The sequence below is a fragment of the Ambystoma mexicanum genome, chromosome 13 (assembly GCF_040938575.1).
Source record: "Ambystoma mexicanum isolate Mex_15411 chromosome 13, UKY_AmexF1_1, whole genome shotgun sequence".
NCBI lineage: Eukaryota > Metazoa > Chordata > Amphibia > Caudata > Ambystomatidae > Ambystoma > Ambystoma mexicanum.
Genome location: NC_090938.1, coordinates 118,203,335 through 118,227,878, shown reverse-complemented (window position 1 = coordinate 118,227,878; position 24,544 = coordinate 118,203,335).

Here is a 24,544-nt window from a genome sequence, read left to right as displayed (position 1 = left end):
GGATTCGTCCTAACACCTAAAGGAGTCCGAATGGACTCACGGAAAGTGGATGCGATCCTCAAATGGCCGTCTCGTAGTTCTGTGAAAGGAGTTCAAAGTATGCTAGGTTTTGCCAATTTTTACAGAAGGTTTATCCCGGAATTTTCTCGAGTGGTTCAACCCATCACGGCGCTCCTACGAAAAAACAGACGCTTCGAGTGGTCTAAGGAGGCAGAACAAGCCTTTCAGGAACTAAAAACCAAATTCTCCTCCGCACCTGTGTTAAAACATCCTCGTCCGGACCTCCCTTACGTTGTGGAAACCGAGGCTTCTAGTTTAGCCATGGGGGCTGTCCTTTCTCAAAGGGATCCAGTTTCAAATCAACTACATCCAGTAGCCTTTTGGTCCAGGAAATTCTCGGCTCCTGAAGTGAACTACGGAATCACAGACAAGGAACTGTTGTAACGCCCACCTGGTTCCCACGGGGGCGCTGATCTAGTCTGGATTACTGCGGCCTCTTCTAGCGTGATGCGCAGGACCCGGAACACCGATTGGACAGGACCTCCAAATCGTGCTTCCTTGGCCCGTAGGAATATTCTTCTGCAGATGAGAAAGGGGATTAACAGTCTGCAGAATGGTGTGCTAGCTCCCACCTTCCCCCCTCCGTTACTCTCTATTCCTCAAAACCCGGTTTAAGCTCACCTTATGGTTTGGAAAGTTGAACTCTCCATCCTGCTTCTGGTGCCGGGGCGCGCGTTCGTCCAGTTACTTCACTGGTTTTCAGAATGGTGCTGGCAAAATCCACTTGACTTTCCTGAGCGATGCGCCGTAAGTATGAAAGTTCAAAGTTCAAGTGAGGCCCCCTTTATGCTGTCTTTCTCACCTGTGATCTGACCTTTATTTCAGGTGCAGAATGAAGGCGATGCGTCGAGGGGTTAACCTGCCGAGGTGAGTAGTAATGAGAGCGATCCCTCTAGATGTCCTTATCATTCCTCTGAAATGTCTCTAGTCCTTTCCCCATAGGGGCCGGGGTACGGTACCTGCCAACGGGGCGGCACCGACCCGAATTGTGGAAGAAAAGCCGGTAAGTATTATGGCTGTTAATCAGGCTTTCCTTCTGTGTGTCCTTCTGCTCACCTTTTGTTTCTTCCTCTCTCCCCTAGGTGCAGAGATGTGGTGTCCGATGCTGACAGCCGCGATGGAGCCGGGAGATGTCTCGAGGACAGGACAGGTGAGTGAAGCGTGGCGCTGCAGCGAGCAACGCGATGCTTTTAAATTGACGTCTTCCTTCAGGGATGCTGGCGAGAAGATTCCAGATGCAGGTAAGAAGCTTGAAATAAACCTTGGTTTTCACCTTTCTCTTCTCTTCCTTCCTTGCAGGTCTTCCAGGTTCAAGACGGGCGTGGCTGTAGTCCAGGAGCAGAAGCAGACACGGTGAGCGTTAAGCTGCAGGAAGCAGAACAACGCGAAGCATGAGCTGCTTTCTGGGCGTGGCTTAAATAGCCTCCAAAGAAGTCCCAGGTATGTATCCTTCCCCAACTAGGTATGTATCCTTCCCTGGCCACGCCCGAGTGAAAAAATAGTCCCTATGAAAAAATAGTCCCTTTCAGGTCTCAGGGAGGCCTGAAGCGTGCAGCATGGTCTGCATCAGGTAAGTGCACAAAACACCTCCCTTTATGAGCCTGGAGCCTATGGCGCCAGGACTGATGTCCAACATGAGTCTGGCGCCAAAGGCGCCAGGACTGAGTCCAAAGAGTCCCTATAAGGGGCCGCTGGGCTTTTACCCGAGGGCATGATGCCTGCTTCCGGGGGTGCTGGGCCTGGCATGATGCTCCGGGGGTAGGCATCATGACAACTGTTGGCTATTAAGTCAGCTTTCAAAGCTTGGCGTCACTACCTGCTTGGCGCAAGACACACCGTTACAGTGATTACAGATCACAGGAACTTGCAATACTTGAAAACGGCCAAAGCTCAATCTTCTCGTCAACTCCGTTGGGCTCTGTTCTTTTCAGAATTTGACTTTATAATCACATATCCCCCGGGTTGCAAGAATGGCAAGGCAGACGCTCTATCTCGAATTGGAATGGGTGACATTGCCTCAAGTCTAGAGCCAGTTCTGATTATTCCCGAACAGAGGATTTTGGGTGTAATCTCTTCTCAAACTATTGAGGATGTTCAAGGTAGAGTTAAATTGCTTTTCAACGCTACAGCTTTACAAGAATGGAGCCAGAAAGGCTCAAACTATTCCATTAATAATGATTTACCCTATTTCCAAGGGTGGTTATTTCTGCCTCACAAGGAATTGCAAGAACTCGTTATAGCACATTATCATGATACACTAATGGAAGGACACCCGGGCATCGCTAAAACAGAGGAAAAGATCAAACGGCATTTCTGGTGGCCATCCTGGCGAAAGGATATTAAATCCTTTGTGATGACCTGCGGAGTGTGTGCCCAAAATAAAAGTCAGAAGCAAAAACCAGCGGGTCCTTTACAGCCCCTGGACATCCCTCCGGCACCGTGGCACACCTTATCGATGCACTTTATAACTGACCTGCCTCCTAGTTATGGGTATAATACTATCCTGGTGATTGTAGACCTCTTCTCCAAGATGGCTCATTTTATCCCATTGAAGGGGTTGCCTTCAGCCCCCACCTTAGCAAAGGAATTTCTTGAAAATGTTGTTCGTTTACATGGCTTCCCATCCATATTGGTTTCTGATCGGGGAAGTCAATTTATTTCTCATTTCTGGAAAAGGTGTTGCCAAATGGCCCAAGTTGATGTGCGATTATCCACCAGCCACCATCCTCAAACCAATGGTCAAACCGAAAGAACAAACCAGACCCTGGAACAGTATCTGCGGTGTATGTTACCTCAATCTGAGGGTAATTGGAAGGACATTCTATGGATTGCCGAGTACGCGTACAACAATTCTGTGCATTCTGGAACGGGTCAGACTCCTTTCTATACCCTATTCGGCCATCATCCCAGGACTTCGGACCTTGAATCCCCTCAAAGCCTTGAAATGCCCGTCGTGGATCATTTACATGCCACAATAACCCAAGCCTTCAAGGAAGCAAAGACTCATTTACAACAAGCCAAAGAAAGGTACAAGGAAAATGCTGATTTACATCGAAGTAAAGTACCCCCTTAAAAAGTAGGAGACCAAGTGTGGCTTGCAACTAGACATTTACCGCTTAAAGGTCCACGAACTTTAACCCAAGATATATAGGGCCTTATCCAATCAAAGCTATCATTAACCCGGTAGCCTTCAAACTCGATCTGCCACCTAATATGCGAATCCATCCCGTTTTTCACGTATCACTGCTGAAACCAGTACCACCCGGAACGAGGTTATGCAAACCACCAGAACCAATTCCAATAGATGGGGAATTGGAATTCGAAGTTAAGGACATATTGGATTCTAAGATGTCCAAGTCAAAACTCTTTTATCTGATTGACTGGAAAGGATATGGACCTCAGGAAAGATCTTGGGAACCAAGTGAGAATGTACATGCACCTCGACTAATAAAGAATTTTCACCGGAAGTTCCCAAATAAACCGAGGCCTCCAGGTTGGACACCCTTGGGAGGGGCCTTGGGGGGAGGTACTGTCATGATGCCTGCCTCCAAGGAGCCAAACCAGGCCCGGCACCCTCAGAGACAGACACCATGCATTCAAGGGAAGTCCCAGCAGCCCCAGATGGGGGCCCTTTGAACTCAGTCCTGGCGCCGTTGGCGTCTGGCTCATAGGGGACATCAGTCCTGGCGCCATCGGCGCCAGGCTCATACAGAAGTAGGTTGGGAGTAGTGCTTGGTGTAAACTTACCTGTGCAGACCATGCTGCAACTTCCAAGACTGGAAGGAACTATTTTTCTAGGGACTACTTGATCTCTAGGGTGTGACCGGTGGAGGAATACACATTTCTGGGGGAAGAATACATACCTGGAACTACTTGAAAGGCTATTTAAGCCACACCCAAGCAGCAGACCACGCTTCGCGTTGTTCTGCACTTAGCAGCTGGACGCTCACCGTGCCTGCTCCTGCCTTGGTCCTCCATCACGCCTGCCAGCTTCCTGGAAACACCTAAAGAAGAAAAGGGAAGAGAACAGGTGAAAACAAGAACCTTACCTGATACATCTGCACTCCGGATTCTGCACGGCGAAGATCCTGCAAAGAAGGCAAACATTTTAAACGCGCATCGCGTCGCGCGCAGCACGCTGCATTTCACTCACCTGCACGTGGCGTTTTCGAGTCCTGTGACATCCATCCGGAGCTTCCACCGCCATCCAGCACCTATTGGAAGGAAGGAGAAAGAGAGGTGAGAAGGGAAACACGAATCTAAGTAGAACTTACCTGTGGTTCAATTCCCTCTCCGCCTTCGGGTTTGTGCCATACCTTTGGCATCTCAGCACCCCGGCCCCTAAGGGGAAAAGAAACAGACATTGTATTAGTGAGAGCATGTGAGAACATTAGCAATACGCTCACTCAAGACTTACCCATTTGCAAGAGAGACACAGCAGCTCTTTTCGGGTCGGCGCCTTACCTCCGGCATTGCCGTACCCCGGCCCCTATGGGGAAAAAGAAATTGGACATTAAAGGAGATACTTAAAACTGCAAAGGAATCTCTCATCGGAATTCTTACCAGAATTTGGCTTCATCCAAATCGCCTGCAGCCCGGAATCTTCTCCAGCACCTGCGAAAGAAAAGAACAGATGAGTGAATATAAACCCAAACTTGCCATAAACATTTGCGATACGACGGGAATGGACAACTAGTTTAAACTCATCAATCCAGTGAAGTAACTGGAATCACAACGCGCCCCTGCATCAAAAGCAGGATGGAGAGCTCGTCATTTTGGTCCCTAAGGTGAGTTTTCGCAGGGAATCCCAAAAGGGTTTCACGGAGGGAGAGAAGGGAAGTGGGAGGTCGGAACATCACCCGCAGACTATTAACCCTTCCTTTTCACACACAGTGGGATATTCCTCCGAGCCAGAAAAGCCAGGTTGGGGAATCCAGTCCAGTCCATCTTCCGGGTCTTACGCATCTCTGCAGAAGAGGTCACAGCAGTCCCAGCCACGCCCGCGCCTCCGTGGGAGCCACGTGAGCGTTACAGATTGGTTGAATGTGGTGGAATGAGTGTATGATTAACATAAAGTATGGTTTGGGCCTTAACCTTTAGTGCAGAGTGTGGAGAGCTTCCCAAGCCAAAATGGAGACTTCCAAAAGGATCAGTGATTGGTCAGAAGTAAAAGAAAGGCATTGTTGGAACATTCTAAACCGCCTTTCATTGTCAGAAGCCCAGCTGGAAGGTCTTCTGTTTGAAGCTCTTAAGATTTAGAAACTTTAGCTAGGCCCTTGTGCCTAGGATTTGTTATTTGGATCAGGAAAGTGTTGGAGAATTTAAGAAGAAACTCAGAAACGTTCCGGTGACAGAAAGAAGCAAGTTAAGTGACTTTATTATCTTTTTACGGAACTTTGTGAAATTCAAGAAGGAGTTAAATTTCTATACAATTAATTAACTAGATCCTGTTTTCTTATTCTTTGTTTAAAGAGTAGTTCGTTTTGTTCTTTAAAGACTTTATTTTTGGATTTCTTGAACAGTACTCTTATTTAATGAACTGCGTCACATATTTTGCGCTTTGTAAGTTGGTGTGTTGGAGGTCTGTTCATCGTTTCAGCGTCGTGTGTTTTTTCGGCCGTATAAAAAATTATTGAGCATTGTTCCTTCTAACGGTAACAGTGCTTTCTTTTAACGTCGGGCTAGCGTTAGAAATCTTACACTGTCTGCGTAAAAGACAGTGTTATAGATACGCAATCCTGAAACATTATGTTTTATTTACTAACATTCTAACCTGGCACGCGTACCTCATTAAGCTGCCTCTTCAAGGATTAGTGTCTGGAACTAAGTAATTTCCTCTTTCCTATTTGAACAAATAAAATTAAGGAGAGAGAAATACTAATCAACTACGCATGCGCATATGCCATTTTTTGAACTCTATTCTCTGTTCATATGCGCACCCATTTTAGAAGGAAAAAGAATATCTTCACGCGTGCGTATAACTCTAGTCAAGTGAACGCTTCTTTGAAGAGCGATATTCTACGCAAGCAAAAGATCCAATTAGTGAACACTCCTATCTATCCACATGAACAAACAATTTTAAATGGAATAAGCCAGAGTGTTATTTTTGCAATTTTTGTTAAAGCTAGAGATTCATACAAAAGACAGATCTAGCATTTCCAGATGGGCGTGTGTGTGTTTTGGAATTTGAACTGCTAGAAGATTAACTCATGAAACTGAGAGAGTGAGCTAAAGATAGTAGTTTTGCAATACTGAATTGAAGAAGTTAGTAAGAGCATCAGAGACTCTATTTTTTCTTCAGTAGAAATCAAACACTTCCTCTAGGTTATTCATAGAGGATATTCAGGTATGGTGGCGTGTTTATTTACTCAATTTGATAAAGAGAAGTCAGAGCCTAGGAAAAGAAAGGTTAGTGACTAAAGTGTATTTGTTGTTATTTTATCTACAGGTTAAAAGATAAAGAAGCTGAGCAAAACCTGACGTTTGTTATTTTGTCCCATTTTCCCCCTTTCCTTTGGGGATGCTCTCAACTGAACTGTTTGTTACCAGTTAAGAGGTTAGCATCCAAAGGGGACTGCAGGGGTTCAGCAGCTTTCGGGGACAACATCCTGATTGAAGATAAGCCTGACAGTATGAAAGGCCAGATAAAATAGTCCTCCCAAGCTGTCATGAACCCCGAGTCCTCAATGGAGGCGTTAAGTGTTTTAGTGAGGGAATTACAGGAGGAATTAAAGTTGGCATATCAAGAGAATAAGAATTTAGGACAACGGGTAGATGAGTTATGTGAAAAGATGGCATAGACTCAGGGAATTGGGAGAGAAGAATTCCCCCCGGAATTGGTAAGGGCTGGTGAGGAGAGAGGTGTAGGTAGAGGTAACGGGGCAGAAGGTGGTTTTAGGGCATTAGTTAATCCAGTACCTTTGGCAGCTCCAGAGCGCTACTATGGTGATTCAAGTAAATTTCAGACATTTTTAACTCAATGTGAGTTGCACTTTCTTAGTCGGCCAGAATTATTTCCTTCTGATGCTTCCAGAGTTACTTTTATGATATCTTATTTATCTGGAGAGGCTTCTACTTGGGCAGGGTTACTGGTCAGACAGAAGAGTTTATCTTTAAAAAATGTTCCTCTTTTTATGGAAGAATTTAAGAAAATGTTTGATAAAAGACAAATATCCTTAGAAGTAGATGGAGAATTATTAGATTTGCGTCAAGGAAACAGAGACCTGGTCACGTATATCACACAGTTCAGGTCTTTGGTTTTAGAATCCCAGTGGCCAGCAGAAAAGAGGTCTTCTCTTTATTATCGAGGTCTCAAGGAGGAGTTGAAGGATGCCTTGTCCAGTGTAGTTCAACGCCCTTCCTCTTGTGAGGAATTGATTGATTTAGTGGTTCAGTTGGATTATCGCATAAGTGAAAGGAGAGCAGAAAGACGTCGCTGTACTCAGGGGGAGGTAAGGTCAGTCCTTAGAGGAGATCGTTCAAAGTTTGAGGTGGGTAGTAAAGAAGTGAAACCAAGGGTAAATGATCAACAGATAAGAATAAAAGGTCCTTTATCTAAAGAGGAAAAGGCTAGGAGGCGTGAGAATAATTTGTGTTTATATTGTGGTAGGGGTGGTCACTTTTTAGGAAATTGTCCCTTTACACCCAAAAAATGTTCATCAGCCGGAGGAAAAGGACAGCAGGTTGCAAATACAGTTCAGTCAGCGGTTCTACATATAACTGTAAATGTATCCTTGTATCTGAAGGAGGAAAAGAAAGGGTATGGACCGGTAGTGATTGATTCAGGGGCCACCGGGAACTTTATGGATTGGGGAGTAGCTAAGTCCCATCCAGGCCTCATGTAGGCTTGGACTCTTTTGCATCATGGTATGCATCAGGTAAGTAAAGTCTATGAGGCTGGCGCCTATGGCGCCAGGACTGATTTCTATGATGAGCCTGGTGCCTAAGGTGCCAGGACTGAACCCAGACAGCCCCTTGCCGGGGCTGCTAAGGTTTAAACAAATGTCTGGATGCCTGCTCCCGGAGCTGAGGGCCTTGGTCCTGATGCCCGGGGGTAGGCATCATGACACCTGGAGGAATGGGCAGACAACATAGCCTCCAAGCCATATAATATGACTAGGATAATAATCTTACAGTAAATAGTTAGGAGTCCTTAAATGTTAAATCCCCCTTTGTTGGAGATGAATTTCCTGATAATATTCCACTTCCTCATTGTATGAGGAGTAATATATTCGCCCATAAAATGGACAAGGCGGATAACATTTTGTTGGGCGACCGATGTAAATGGTACTATCTACAATTTCCGCTAGAGTCTAGCAAGCATTTTATATATAGGGAAAATAATTTCCAGGCATACAAGCTGTACACAGAAAGTAAGCCCAGTGGTGTCTGATTATGCACATCGGTTGCGATTGCAGTAAAATGAGAACTTGTTTCCAGTACATTCCTTCTAACTGAAGCCAATAAGAATTCGGTCTATAGGCTTTATTCTCTGCACTGTACAAAACTGTTGGTACAACTTTCTGATTATAGAAAGTTAATAAAGCTGAGCATGAGAATTTCCTATTTAAAGTGTGAATTATACGAGCTTGTGACGCTGCTGTGGAGTTTCATGTAGTAAGGAAGGTCTGAGAAATCGTTGTTTATTTTCAAGCCCAGATACTGATATTCATTAACTATCTGCAGTTGTGTTCTCTGCAGAGACCATTTATAGGAGCACTTACGATTTTGCCCCTTCAAGCCACAGTACAAAACCTTTGTTTTTATTGTATTGATTGTTAAAAATTATCATTATTTCAAACCTTGGAAGGTGACAACGGGGAAAGAGAGCTTTCCATCTAATGTTAACCGAATTTGCACCGTTGTGTCAGTATGTCATTGACAAATAAGTGCTTGGATCGAAGTCGGATAGGCTGCTTTCGTCAGTTTGATCATCAGCAATTCTGTGGATACTGAGTCGAACGCGGACTTAAAATCAACAAAGGTCATATAGATCGGCTGTTTCATCTGTAGGCATTGCATTGTTATGGCACTGATAGGTATTAGATTGATTGCTGTTCCTAATCCAGGAATGAAACCAGTCTGAAAGGGATCCTGCAAGTTCTAGGTAGTGAAGAAACAAGATAAGTTACCTATTTGGGAACTCCGGTCCCCTGCACACTATCAATAGCCATAGAAGCCAAAATATTTTGGAATTTATCTTGGACGTCTCATAAATGTTTCAATAAAGCTTAATGAAAACAGTCATTATATAGCATGCTATTCTAAGAATGCATACGTAATTCAATTCTTAATCAAATGAGTCTTCAAAACAGGTATACCATTTTTGTATTGGTCCATGTGGGTTTGCCTAACGCATTTCGAGAATGATTCTCTTCTTCAGGGGCTGCTAATATATTCAAACTTCAAATCTAGTTAAAAAAAATCAAACATGTATATCAATTATATTCTCTTTTGAAGAGCGACAATCTTATGAAATTATTTTTTTGAAAGTAATCATTCTAACGATGAAATACATTCTAACTTTCTAACCCAAATATCTTACTGAGTTCTACAACACTAGTAAGTCAAGAATTTGCCATAGTAAATCAAATGTTAGACCGAACTGTCCCAGTGTAAATCATATGTTAGATCAAACTGTCCCACTGGTAATGGATAATTCAAAAAAGGTAGTCAGAGCAACTCAAAAAACATTATACTTTGGTTCCAAATGTTGCTTTCTTAATGTAGTCTGCTTTATCTGCATTTATTGTATGTATGTTTACTGTTAAAGATACCGTGAACAACTTAATTGAACAATAATAACCGTCACATTGTTTATAACGGTATACCGTTCATACCGTTAATGTGCTTTTCAATCTGATTTGGAAAGGCTGCAGTAAGCAGGTGCTGCGCAGTCTTGCACTGTTGGATTTGCTGTCTGCCCAGGGGGCCTTGTTTGGCAGACAAGAGCATAGGGAAAGTGAGGCCACATCAGTAAATGCAGCTTTGCTGCTGTGACCGCCCTTTCTCTGTGATCAGTAGAGATCGGGTCAAAGATCAGTCGACATTGCGCAAATTGTGTTGCAAGCTGTCCAGTGCCTGAACCTTTGTGTTCCCCATGCAAAGCTGGTAACGATGAGCTAACTGACTGGCTCTATAAGCATACCAGAGACTCCAGTTCATAGACTCCCCCAGACCTGGATTTCATGGGCAAACTAGAACAAAGTTATTTTGTTTCAAGCATTATTTATTTGAAAGGCAGCATACAGATTTTAAAAGTTTTCACACAGTCATGCTGCTCCGCGCTAAAGGTCAGATATTCTATGGTGATTGTCCTGATTTTCAATTTGCAATTAGCAAGACCACAGGGACATCGCAAGGGTGAGCTGAGGGCCTGAAATGAAGGTGAGCATTTTATTTTTCCTTTTGTTTGTATGTAAACAAATGCAATAAAATGTTCAGTGACTTGCAAAACAGTGAAGACGGAAGCACTTTGCTTAGCAACCACTCAGCCAGCAAGAGCAGAAATGTATCAGTTCAGCCTGGCCCGGCTTCATGTGCCATTAGTTCAGTAAATTAAGATCCTACTGCACTGATAGTTCAGTAAGTTAAGGTCCTACTGCACTGAGCAAACACACATTGGAACAGCTCTTTCTCTGGCACTGCAAATTGTAAAAGAAAAAGGATGGCTAGTGAAGTAATGCATATCGAATTACTCTCCCCAAGGTTTAGATTCAAGGAACTTACGTTTCTCATGGATGGGATAGCCATGCAGTCCTGTTTTAGCTTAGAATTCTAGGATTTGTAGTTTTCCCACTAATTTGAAAGATGGGAACTACATATCCCAGAATTCAAAGGGGGAATGAACTTGATGCCCTTCTGATGCATGTCCACAAACGACTTTAGCTCTGTAGAGTGTAGACTGTGTGAACACTGGGCCTATCAGTGCTTTTTGATAGTAATAAACTGCCCCCTCCCCCACTGTCCTCTGTGTAGATTTGCACATTGGCACTAGAGTTGTTGCTTCACTTGATCCTTCACCTACCTGCCTTCTGCATATGGCACTGGACTCAAGCAGACAGGACAGATTCTACATTCAATATGAAGTATCCAGAGCAATGGGGGTGAAATATTTCTTAGGTCTATTCTCAATTTGTGACACCACCAATGAAAGCATTCCTCCCTCTGAACACGCATCACAAGGTCCTAATGCACTCAGACCTGGGGAAAACGGTGATGATGGGGCTGTGGTGAGGTGGTGGTCTAGGCCATATTTGTGCAGATATGTAGTTTAACTTTGTCATTTTCAAAGGTTTTTTTTTGCCACTATCTTTAAGAAGGTAAATGAAAATGTATTGCAAGAATCAAGAAAGAAATCAACAGCGCCCACTGCAAGCTGTCCCTTTAGGATTGCATGGTCAGTGGTGACTCAGACTTTCATAATACACCAAGCAGATGGCAAACAAGCTATAGTGATTAGATCACTATGCAACCTTTTGGTGTGTCTGTGTTGGCTATGACATTTTGACAAAGTAAACACAATGACATGGGCTTTCAGACCGCACATGAGTGACTTTTCTCCCTTTAATGGGATAAAGAGTTGTCAAAACAAACTTTTTGTCGCAGCGAGGGGTCATGATGCCCATGCCTCGTGGTTCCAAAAAAATGCAAGTCAAGGCTAATTTTCAAAGCGATGACCTGTGACTGAACAGCAAGCTCATTGCTCAAAATGTGCATTATAATACTTCCACTAGTCACTCTTTCATTCAAGGCGATCAACGAGTGAGCGCCATGAAAGGCTAATTCTGCACCCGGCTTAGATTCCTGGAGGATCAGCTAACTATGCGCAGAGACAAGCTTCAAAATGCTACCTTGCTACAGCGGGAAAATCCTGCCTGCGTATTCGTAAGTGAACTAAAAAGTATTGATTTAATGGTAAGTTAAAGAACTTCAAATGCAAAAAGGCACTGTAAAAATAAAGTAATTTTTTTTGGTACAAGTACTTTCACTTGGAGCAGTTTTTGATGCCATTCCATAAACCACACATGCCCAACACAAAATCAATATGTTAGCAATAGGAAGAATAAATACAGTGCCAAGAAGGAAAAGGATTTACTTTGGGTTGGCAGCTTTGGGGTTTATATATTTATAATGGATGTTTTCTAAATTACTGAACACCTTTTTGCCCGCAAGTAAACCAAAGGCAGTAACGTAAAGATAGAGAGAGTGCACAAGCGCATACTACCATCAGCCTCCATTGATCTGTGGAATGCAGATTATCAAGATGGCAACACGTTCATCATCAACAGTAGCCAGTGGGGGAGCTAAAAGCCTAAATGACCACTTAAAGAAAAGCTATTAAGTTTGCTTTGGCAGTCACAGCAGGGCTCCCCCCTCCTCCTCTCCACACGTGTGTGTGTTGTTTGGTGGAAGCCAGGAGTGGAGTTTCAGTGGAAAGTATGTTGAAAAGCCCAATTCTGACTCTGGGTGCCTGGTTTTGTTTGTGATGATAAATCTGACAATTTATGACCTTTTAAGAAAATATTTGTTAAGATTAGTTAAATCCACTTGCTATACCGCGATAACCATGATATACCGTCATTTGGCAAGAAGGTTATCGTACCACCATAAAACTAATACTGTGACACCCTTACTTGTATTCCAATAGTAAGTACAACATCATAATTATAAGAAATCAAACAAGAAGCATACCAATTCCACTAGTCTGTAGCTGTCTCAATGATGATAATTAGTTTCTTAAAATGTAGTCCATTCAAAGTGGAGGATATTCGAATTAGGAGTTAATCCATCACTGTGAGTAATGAAAGATAAAATATATTTTGGAGGATGACCTTCAGGTAAATTGTGATGGCTGGTATCAAGTAGTTTTAAGATTGTAGGGTTCTAAATGCTGTCAATTAAGGTTATATGCCCTTGGCACTTACTTGAAAGAAAGCAGGTCTCAACAACTTCGTGATCACTTCTGCCAGTAAGTGGATGGATTTGTAAATGGGGTCAACCAAGTGATAACTCTAGCCAATCAGCAGCCTAGAGATAATGGAAGTAGAGAACAACAGTTGGGGGTTTCCCATATATAAAAAATGTTTGAAAGTATGTAATAGAAACCAAGAGTTTCTAGAATTGTACTTACTTCCTGGTCCTGTGCGTGATGCCCAAGGTTTCCAGTCTGGCCGCAACGATGCAGCGAAAAACAAGATGGCCGCTTAAATGCATTGTTTATATGTGACGTCATTGCATTATGAGACAGACAGTTAAGAATACATTGTGACCTAGAATACAGCCTTGTTCTATTCCTGATATAATTGGTTTGAAGTTCTAATTCGACTAAGAACAATAGGAATATGTAAACATTTTGTACTCTATCAAGAATCAATATGTGTAGATTGTGCACTCCTTGTTTGGAGACAGAATAAGATGTAACATATTTATAAAATAATCTAAACCATAATCTACCTACAACGCCACTAAAGCACTAATACTGTTTACTACCAATATAATGGAATACTCTGGTACTCAAGAGTCATTAGCATCACAAAGAAGTGATTGGACACAAAGATATTGAGCAAGGCAATATACCATATACTTTGGTATAGAGTACTATGGTACACCTCATGTTACAAATAGAATACACCACACATGATGAGTGCGCCAACTTTTTCCAGGAGCATCACCTCAAGGATGCACTTTGGGAGACCCATCACGAAGGCAAATCTCACTTAGGAAACGCACCATGTGTTTTAAACACTAATTAAGAGAGCGAATAAAACTACATGCCCTATTCTCAACAGCAGCTATAAAAATAGGGCTTAAATCATAATGTGTCACGCCTTCGACGAGATAGATAAGTATCCATATAGACTACACACAAAAACCCTAGAATTGAAATCTGAGCTTTAAGTCTATCCATAGCTGTTCATTTTATGAATAAGCATTCGTTTTTTCTTTTACCACATATACTCCCAGTATATCTTTCATTCAAACCAATTGCACTAGACCTTTAATAGAACCAACCTATCTTTTAACACCCGCGCTTACCATCGCGGCTAACTAATGTTTATAAACATGATGTCATCACGTCTAAAACGTGATTACGTCATATATAAACAATCCATTTAAACGGCCATCTTGTTTTTCGCTGCATCCTCGCGGCCAGAATGGTAACCTTGGGCACCTCGCACAGGACCAGGAACTAAGTACAATTCTAGAAACTCTTAGTTTCTATTATGTACTTTCAAACATTTTTTATATATGGGAAACCCCAACAGTTGTTCCCTACTTCCATTATCTCCAGGCTGCTTATTGGCTAGAGTTATCACTTGGTTGACCCTATTTATAAATCCATCCCCTTACTGGCAGAAGTGATCACAAGGTTTTTGAGACCTGCTTTCTTTCAAGTAAGTGCCAAGGGCATATTGCCTTAATTGACAGCATTTAGAACCCTAAAATCTTAAAACTGCTTGATACCAACCATCACAATTTACCTCAAGGTCATCCTCCAAAATATATTTTATCTTTCATTACGCACAGTGATGGATTAACTCCTATTTCGAATATCCTCCACTTTGTATGGACTACATTTTAAGAAACAAATTATCATCATTGAGACAGCTACAGACCAGTGGAATTGGTATGATTCTTGTTTGATTTCTTATAATCATGATGTTGTACTTACTATTGGAATACAAGCCATTATTCCAATAACCGTACAGTAAATGCAGACAAAGCAGACTACATTAAGAAAGCAACATTTGGAAGCAAAGTATAATGTTTTTTGAGTTGTTCGAACTCCCTTTTTTTGAATTATCCATTACCAGTGGGACAGTTTGATCTAAATATGATTTACAGTGGGACAGTTTGGTCTAACATTTGATTTACTATGGCAAATTCTTGACTTACTAGTGTTGTAGAACTCAGTAAGATATTTAGGTTAGAAAGTTAGAATGGATTTCATCGTTAGAATGATCACTTTCAAAAAACAATTTTCACAAGATTGTCGCTCTTCAAAAGAGAATCTAATTGATATACATGTTTGATTTTTTTTAACTAGATTTGAAGTTTGAATATATTAGCAGCTCCTTGAAAAAGAGAATCATTCTCGAAACATGTAGGGCAAACCCACATGGACCAATAAATCTATTTGCAAAAAATGGTATACCTGTTTTGAAGACTCATTAATTAAAAATTGAATTATGTATGTATTCTTAGAATAGCATGCTATATAATGACTGTTTTCATTAAGCTTTATTGAAACATTTATGAGACATCCAAGATATATTCCAAAATATTTTGGCTTCTATGGCTATTGATAGTGTGCAGGGGAAGGGAGTTCACAAATAGGGAATTTATCTTGTTTTTAGAGTATTCACAACCTATCTGCCAAAGGTTGTTACTCTTCTCCACCGCACCTGAAATTACTTTAAAACTCTAACCAACAGTACAAGTTGACTTAAGTACTCCAAGGGAACAGGAGTGCTAGGTGTTTCAATTCCTTAGTTCTGGCTAGTGACCCAATAATTAAAGTCTCTTAGAATGAGATGGGCAAATAATTTGCTTGCGGCATCCAGAAGAGCTATAGGTCGATAGTTGCTTGGTTGCTGGCGATCTCCTTTTTTGAAGATTGGTATGATTATTGATTTGCACCAAGATGGCGGAATAATTTGAGATGTTATTATCTGCTGGAATACGATATAAAGAATTCTAGCCCAATGCTCAGGATGGAATTTGAGCATGCCATTGCTCAGACCATCTGGTCCTGGAGCTCTCGAAGAGCTTAGTTTTGAAATATAATGTACAATATCTTCTCAAGCAAAATCTAGGGTGAAGCTCTCAGATGGCAGAGAACTTGAAGGAGGCCTATCAATGATGGTCAGAGCATACTGGAGGCAGTAATACCGATTCCAGACTTACTCAGAAACTGCATTTATTTGCATCAGAGTCTGGGTGATGTGATTTGCCGGATCCTGTAGTCTCCAGATATGTGCTGAGTTTTTCATTGCTAGTGCCCATAACATCTGTTCCCTATCTCTCTGCATTAACAATACCTTTTGTGCTGTTATCCAATTTTTATATTGTGTATTCAGCATAATTAACGTACGAGATTCGGAGTCAGGTGGTAAAAGAGAGGACATTCCTTTTTTTATTTAAAAAGTTGTTTATAGTTTGATTAACAAACTTTTACAACAAACAGCATTATAACACAACATTTAAAACATATATAACCATAAATATTTCAACATATATAAAAAAGAATTTCCATACACAAGGAGAAAAGAAGAAGAAGAGCTCAAACCTAAATGATAAAGCAATTTACACGATACAAATAATAGGCATTATGTTAAACCCTCTAGAATCCATTTTTTTTTGCGATTCCCCAATAATAATCTTAAGAAAGTTAATAATTGCTAATATAGATTTACATGAATTTCCCCACATCAATCTCAATCAACACCATTCACGTACGCTTTGGGTGGAACCCAGCAATGCACCTCCCATTGTTGCAATGCGATAAGTTTCAAAATGAAAGCAATAAATTGTAAGATGTTTCAATGTTTCTTTTAGCCCTGTTTGATTGCAAAAACGACATACATCAAATTCTTGAGTTGCACAATCTTTGACCCATTTTGCTATTTTCTCACCAGTGTGAATTTGATTACACTTAAATCTTAAATATAGGTCTCTTAATACATGACATGGAAATTTCAACAGATACAATCCACGAGGCATCCGTTTTGTTGCATACTGTGATGCCTCATGGTACAGCTTCTTCGTATGCATATCAGTAAGAGTCCTTACCCAATCAGACTCAAAGAGCTGTTTTTTACTAAGGTGAGACGAAATTCCAAGTCGCTCGGATTCAAACCCAAATCATCAAGCAATTTAACCATTGAGTCATAGATCGTGCCACCGAAGGTGGATTTCTTGCTTTAATCATGGTGTGGAATTCTTCATACAATGACTCTTCAGGGGGGTAGAGCATTTTAGCAAGGTTTGTAAGTTGACGCCAGTGATATATGGTGGATAGTGCAATTAGCCCTAGTTCCTGGCGAAGCACACAGTTGGGAAGCGAATTGGCAAGGCGTAAAGTGTACTTCCACAATTTGCCTTGTATTTGGTCGAGCATGATATCAATATTTAGTAGACATAAATCCAGCCCATATAGTAAAATTGCTTCTACCTTAAGTGTGTAGAATTCAATTGAGGGGATCCTAGAAAATTTACAAAATCTCGAGTACACCGTACGCATCTGCGTGCCCAGGGCAACTGCTTTGGCTTCGATGTTTTCCTTCCACATTTTCCTTGAAATAGAGTCGATCACCTCATAGCTAAGGTATTTAAGGGATTGTCCACCAAGATTGACACTCCATCCAGGTTCCACACAGTAGTGTGCATCTTTTTTTTAAAGTTCTTAAAGATTAGAATTCTTGATTTATTTATGTTACATTTCAAGTTATGCTTATATAGGTAGGCTGCAAAGATGTCAAGCTTATTCTGCAGTCCATAGGGTTGTTTGATCGAATATTAAAATATCATCCGCAAAGGCAAGCCATTGGATTTTGAGGTGGCCAAGTCTTGCTGGATATGATACTTCACTAGACCATATTTCATCTATATCACAGAGGTAGAGGTTAAACAAGGTCGCTGCCAGGTTGCATCCCTGTTTGACCCCGACCTCCGTGAGTATCAGCTGTGCATAAGCACCCGAGCTGTCCAGCTTCACCAAGTAGGAAGTGTTGCGATGTAATCTGGTGATCAGTATTATCAGATGTAAGGGGACTCTCTTCCGTTCTAGTTTTTCCCATAGAACAGTGCGTATTACGCAGTTGAAAGCTGCCGGGAGATCGACTGACGCCATATATGATGGCCCCGAGTACAGCATTTTGGTGTTTATTAGAAGATGGGCCACCACTGTAGCATTCAGGGCAGTGCCCATTGGGCACGAAAGCCTATCTGAAATCGCGACAATACCTTGTGCTGGCGTAAGTGGAGCTGAAGCTCGCGTAGTAGAAAGACAGAAAAAACCTTTGCTCCCACGTCTATTAGAGCAATTGGTCGAACGTTTTCGGGGTCGGTTGTACTACCCTTTTTGTGTATTGGAACTACAATGGATTTTACCCAGGATTTTGGAATAACAGAGGTAGTTCTAATTTCTTCATATTGAATTCCCAAAATCTCAGCCCATAGTATAGGATTCCTTTTTAAAACACAAGGTAGAATGCAATCGGGATCAGGGGCTTTGGAATTATTTAATTTGCCAATGGCCCATCTAATATCATCAGAGGACCAACGTAGTTGGTGAGTGATGTTAGATATAACAATGTTAGAATATCCCTTAGCGAATCTCGAGGGGAGCTGGAATGTTGTCCTAAAGAAGGTTGTCCAAACCTCTTCTGAAATGTTTGAGGTTTGTGCATGATTTTTATTAAGTGAGTCACCTCGTAATATCACCCAGGTGGAGCATCTATCATTCCTGCAAAGGTTGGTTAACATAACCTGGTTTGTCTTATTGTTTAAATAGGCTTTGTAATTTTTGCATTTATTCCGATAGCTATTGCATATTTTCTTCTTTAGTGCTTGAAATTCCAGCTCTTCCAAGGATAGCATCTTAAGTTGTCTAAGCAACTTGTTTTTATGTTTTTTCTCCCACAGTAAATCATAACTGAATGCTTGAAACTGTTTTTGTTTACGGTTGGAATGTTCATGCGTTCTAATGAATGATAAAATTGCATTCTTAATTATAACAGTTATGAGTTGTGTATTTAACTGGTGATTCATGGTCATAAGAGTGCCACAAAGGAACTTGCCTAACTCTTTTGTAATCAACAAGTTGATGTTGTCGCATACATAAGGATTCCACCTGAGTGAGGCACCCACACAATCAGGTGCTAGCAGTGTGCGAAGGGGATCTTTCCCCATACACGGTATTGCATAGTCAAAGAGTGCTGTTAGTATACTATGATCACTGTTTATCGAGGTGATGAGCTTGATTCCTTTAGACACTGCCAATAGTTTGCTTGTTACTGCCAAATAGTCAATACAAGATTTCATTTTATTGCGGTGCCAAGTGTTCACATGCCCTCCCCTTTGGAAAGGTATAAAGTACATTTCCCAAAGTACAAAGTAGGAAAACCATCGGGCTCCTCTATTAAGCGAAGGGGAGATTTTAAGTGAATGGTCAGTGGGCAACTCTGGATGTAAATCAGGAATGCAACATGAATTAAGATCCCCACCCAAAATTAGTTTGCAATTAGGCCATTGAGAAAAAAAACATCATCAAACAAGGCTGTTAGTTTTTGAAATGCAAGTTCTAATGGCATTTGGAAAGGGTTGTAGTAAACAGAAACAAGTAGGTAACGGTCCTGACCAGAATCTCCAATTTCCACAACAATCACCAAGTAAAGCTGAGTTTTATAGATCTTGCAGTGTTTAACAGACAAAATGTTGCTGAGGAAGAGAGCCAGCCCACCCCAGGGCCTACTCTGTAAACCTTGAATTGCTTCAGAGTGGAATGCAATATAACCTCTTATTTGAAGTGGGAAAGTGCACATAGTTTCTTGACATAGAATGATATCAATGAATGCGTGTGGATTTGATGTGTCAGCCCAAAGCAAAAGATTTTTAGTACCACACGAATTCCAGGACATCACTCCCAAAGAACTCTTGTTGCTATGTGGGGTTTGTGTCCAACCCATTCTTGGATGGATTTATCAGGGCAGATAGCGAGGACCAGTCTTTAGTGTTTACAGACATTGCAGCTAATTGAGCAATTACCACAGCTTCTGGTGGAGCCGTGGCTGAGGTTCCTGTCAGCAATAGTGGGGAAACCTTATGTGTCGCTACTGGGGTTTTATTAGATATAATCGCTTCCTTAATAGATGTCAGTGGATGAAGATCGAGTCCTATCGTTTTCAATTCACGTCTATGCGTCCAAATTAGTTCTGCAATAATTGTGGACTCTACTTGCAATACCATTCTATAATTATTGACAGGAGGAAGAGTAATCCAAGAGATGTCACGAGAGGAACAAGTTACTTACCTGTAACTGTTGTTCTCCAGCATGGGTCTGGCATGGATTCACATGCTCATGAATATTCCCCGTCGTCAGGCTGGGAATCCTCGGTAAAGAAAAAACCAGTCTCAGTTTCATTTCTGATCTGTCTTTCGTAGTAGTAACCAATCACTGGTCTCTGCGTCATACTGACCACAGCCAATGACTGCCCTCTACCTAAGCCCCGCCTCTGGCAGCCATATTCAGATTTGGAAGCACGTGAAGTGGCAGTATGACCAAGTGAAGAGCCGCAGAGGGGTAGGCGGGAGGGTTCGCATGTGAATCCATGCCAGACCCATGCTGGAGAACAACAGTTACAGGTAAGTAACTTGTTCCTTCTCCAGCATGGGGTCTGGCATGGATTCACATGCTTATGAATAAAGAATACATAGCAGTACCCACATGCACAACCACGGGAGGTGGCAAAGGCTCAACATTAAGCATCACATCAAACTCAACATTAAGCAATCTTACCTCCTCACCAGGCTCACCTCAGGCGAACAGGTTGCGCAGCAGTGCTTGGCCGACCCTGGACTCCTCCCTGGAATCCCGATCGACGCAGTAGAATTTCGTGAAGGTGTGCGTCGATCTCCACGTAGCAGCCCTGCAAATGTCCAGCAGGGGCACACCAGATAGGAACGCCGTGGTAGCTGCGATCGCTCTGATGGAATGTGCTCTCGGACGGCCAGGCAGCGGTCGGTTTGCCAACCGGTGACAGTACATGATACAGCCGGAGAGCCATCTGGAAATGGAAGCCTTCGAGAGAGCCTTCCCCTGATTGACAGGTCCAAAGTTCACAAAGAGTTGTGACGTCTTCCGAAAACACTTTGTGCGATCCACGTAGAACTTCAGCGCTCTAGCCACATCCAGCGAGTGCAAAGTCCTCTCAGCCGGCGACGAAGGCGACGGGAAAAACACAGGCAACACCAAGGGTTCGTTGAGATGGAAGTCCGACGGCACCTTGGGCATGAAGGAGGGGTGCGTCCTGAGCACCACCCTCGTGTCGTGAAAAGTCAAGTACGGGGCCTTGCAGGAAAGGGCCTGGATCTCTCCCATCCGTCGTGCGGAGGTGATGGCCACAAGAAACGCTGTTTTCCACGACAGGAACTTCAACGGGGCCGAGTGCAGAGGCTCGAACGGAGGTCCCATGAGCTTGGTCAGCACCACGTTGAGCTCCTACGCCGGGGCCGGAGCCTTCACCGGCGGGAACGATCTGAACAGTCCCTTCATGAACTCTTTCACCAGACGATGAGACCACAAGGACGTCCGCCCCGTGGTTCTAGTGTATCGGGAGATCGCAGCAAGATGAATCTTGATGGACGCGTGTGCCAGTCCAGCTTTGGCCAGCGTCAACAGGTACGGCAGTACTTGGGGAGCCGTAATCCTTAGAGGGTTAATCTTCTGTGCATGGCACCAGACAGAGAACCTCTTCCATTTGTGTCCGTAGCATTTAAGAGTCGAGGACGCCCTGGCCTTTGCAAGAACCTCTCTGCAGTCGGCCGGTATGTCGTATCCTCCAAACTCTAGCGCTGCAGGAGCCAGGCCTGCAAGTTCAGCGACTTCGGGTCATGGTGGAGGATGGCGCCTCCTTCCCTGGAAAGCAGATCCGCGTCCACTGGCAGCTTGATTGACGGGGACGCTGACAAGTCCAGAAGGTCCGGGAACCACATCTGCCTCGGCCACGCAGGTGCGACGAGGATCATCCTGCACCGTGACCTCTTGAGCTGGTTGATGAGCCGGATCAGTAGTGGCAATGGAGGGAACGCGTATAGGAACAGGCCCGCCCAGGGGAACGAGAAAGCATCGCCCATGCTCCTCGCCTGGGGAAACCTGCTGGCGAACCTCCGGCACTTGGAGTTCGTCGCCGTCGTGAACAGGTCGATCTGGGGTGTGCCCCACCGTCGGAAGAGGCGATCCACTAGATCCTGCCGTAGTTCCCACTCGTGGCACGAGCGCAGCTCCCTGCTGAGTGAGTCGGCGATGGTGTTTTTTATCCCTGCCAGATGAAACGGCACCAGAAACATCCTTTGGGCGACGGCCCAATGCCACAGGTCCTGCGCCTCCTTGGACAGTGCTGGGGACCTGGTTCCGCCCTGTTTCCTGATGTAAAACATGGTGGTGGTGTTCCTCACCACCTTGCCCTTGAGGGACGGAAGGAAGGACCTGAGGGCCCAGAACACTGCACGGAGCTCCAGGACGTTGATATGGAGGGACTTCTCCGTCGGGAGCCAAAGGCCTCTCGCGTGCAGATTTTCGGTGTGCGCTCCCCACCCTTCCAGGGAGGCATCCGTGGTCACTGTCTTCTGGTGGTCTGGGGTCTGGAAGTCCATGCCCGCCGTCAGATGCGGGCGGGTGCCCCACCACCGGATCGCTCGGCGGAAACTCTCGTCGAGTGTGATCCTCTCCTCAAAGCCGCCCGTCGTCTGGATCCAGCGCGCATCCAGGAACTCCTGCAACGGGCGCATCCGGAGCCTGCACATGGGAATGAGGTAGATGCAAGAAGACATCATTCCGAGGAGGGACTTGATGGACCTCACCTTGGCCGCGTCGGAAACCAACATCCGCTGTACCTTGCCCAGGATGGACCTGGTCCTTTTCTCCGACGGGGAGGCCAGAAGGGACACTGTGTCGAGCTTCGCTCCCAGAAACAGTGCTTTTTGCGCGGGTACCAGGTGGGACTTGGCGTAGTTCACGGAGAATCCCAGGTCCGTGAGAAGTTGGACGGTCCTTGCCGTGTGCTCCACGGCGAGCTCCCTCGTCTTGGCTCGGATGAGCCAGTCGTCCAGGTAGGGGTAGACGTGGATCCCCTCTCGGCGCAGCTGCGCTGCCACTGGTGCAAGGCACTTGGTGAATACCCTGGGTGCCGACCGTAGACCGAAGGGAAGGGCTCTGAACTGGTAGTGACGCCCTTGGACCACGAACCTGAGGAATTTTCGGTGCCCCTTTAGGATGGGAATATGGAAGTAGGCATCCTCCAAATCCAACGACGACAGGAAGTCGCCCTCCTCCAGCTGACCCAGGACGTGCTGGAGGGTGACCATCCAGAACTTCTGTGCCTTGATGAACTTGTTCAGCCGTCGTAGGTCTAGGATGGGGCGCCATCCTCCCGTCTTCTTCTTCACGAGGAAGTATCTTGAGTAAACTCCGGAGCCCCGAAGCCTCCTTGGGACGAGTTCGATGACGCCCTTCCTTAGCATCGCCCTTACCTCCCGGAGAAGCTGAGGGACGTGAAGCTCTTTCCTGGCCACAGGGGGGACGCGCGGGCACCTTCTTTGAAACTCGAGCGCGTGGCCCTGGGCTAGGGCGTCCAGCACCCAACGGTCGGTGGAGATGGACTCCCACACGCTGACGAAGCTCGCCAGCCGGCCTCCCACCGGGGTGCTTCGGTGGGGGCCCGACCCCACGGCCGGTTCAATCCTGCTTAGACGAGGCTTTGCTGCCTTGACCTCCTTGGCGACGACGGCGGGGTCCGCCTGACTTGCCTCGTCCCCTGTAAGCTTCTTGAGACGACGAACGGGCCGCTTGACGGTAGGTGGAAAATCCGCCACCGGAACCTTTGGAGGCGCCCTTGCCTCCGCCGCTCCGAAAGGGCGGCCGCCGTTGCTGCAGAACCCCGAGAGCCCGGGCTGTCTCCGTGTCCGCTTTAATGGCTTGAAGGGAATCGTCCACTGTTTTCCCAAACAGGTTGTTCCCATCGAACGGAATGTCCAGGACTCTGGTCTGTACGTCTTGACGGAAGTCAGTAGCCTTGAGCCATCCACGCCGCCTAAGGCACACGCCGTTGCCCAACTGGCGAAATCCAGTGTCGGCGATGTCCGTCGCAATAGTGATGGCGTGGTCCGACGCCACCTCACCTTCCTGCAAGATCTCCAGGGCATCCGCCCTCTTGTCGTCCGGTAGGAAGTCCAGCAGGGGAGCCAGCTTGTACCACAGCTCCCTGTCGTACCGGGCTACGATAGCCAAGGCGTTAGCCGCCTTAATCGTCGTCGCTGCAGACGAGAGGACCCTGCGCCCCATTGTGTCCAATTTCTTTCCCTCGCCGTCCGGCGGGGAAGTCGACGTGGAGGCCGCAACCCCCCCCCCTCCCGCTTTCTTCCTGGCCGCCGCTGAGACGACGGAGTCCGGGGTAGGCTGCGCCCGGAGGCAAAAGTGGGCCGCGTCCGGGACCCGGTACTTCTTCTCGTACTGGTCTCTTCTAGCCGGCGTCGTGGATGGGTTCTTGAGGAGGGCGAGGCCCTCATCCCAAATATCGTCCAGTAGAGGTACCGCGAGGACCGTCTTCCTCTTGGCCTCACGCCGCTGATAAAGGACACCTTCCTTCTTCTTCTCCTCAGGGCAGAGCTGGAAGAGCTCGGATGCCCTGGCGATCATGGAGTGAAAAGATCCAATCTCGACGGGCGGGGAAGCCCGGGTGGGAGGAGACGACGGCAGATCCTC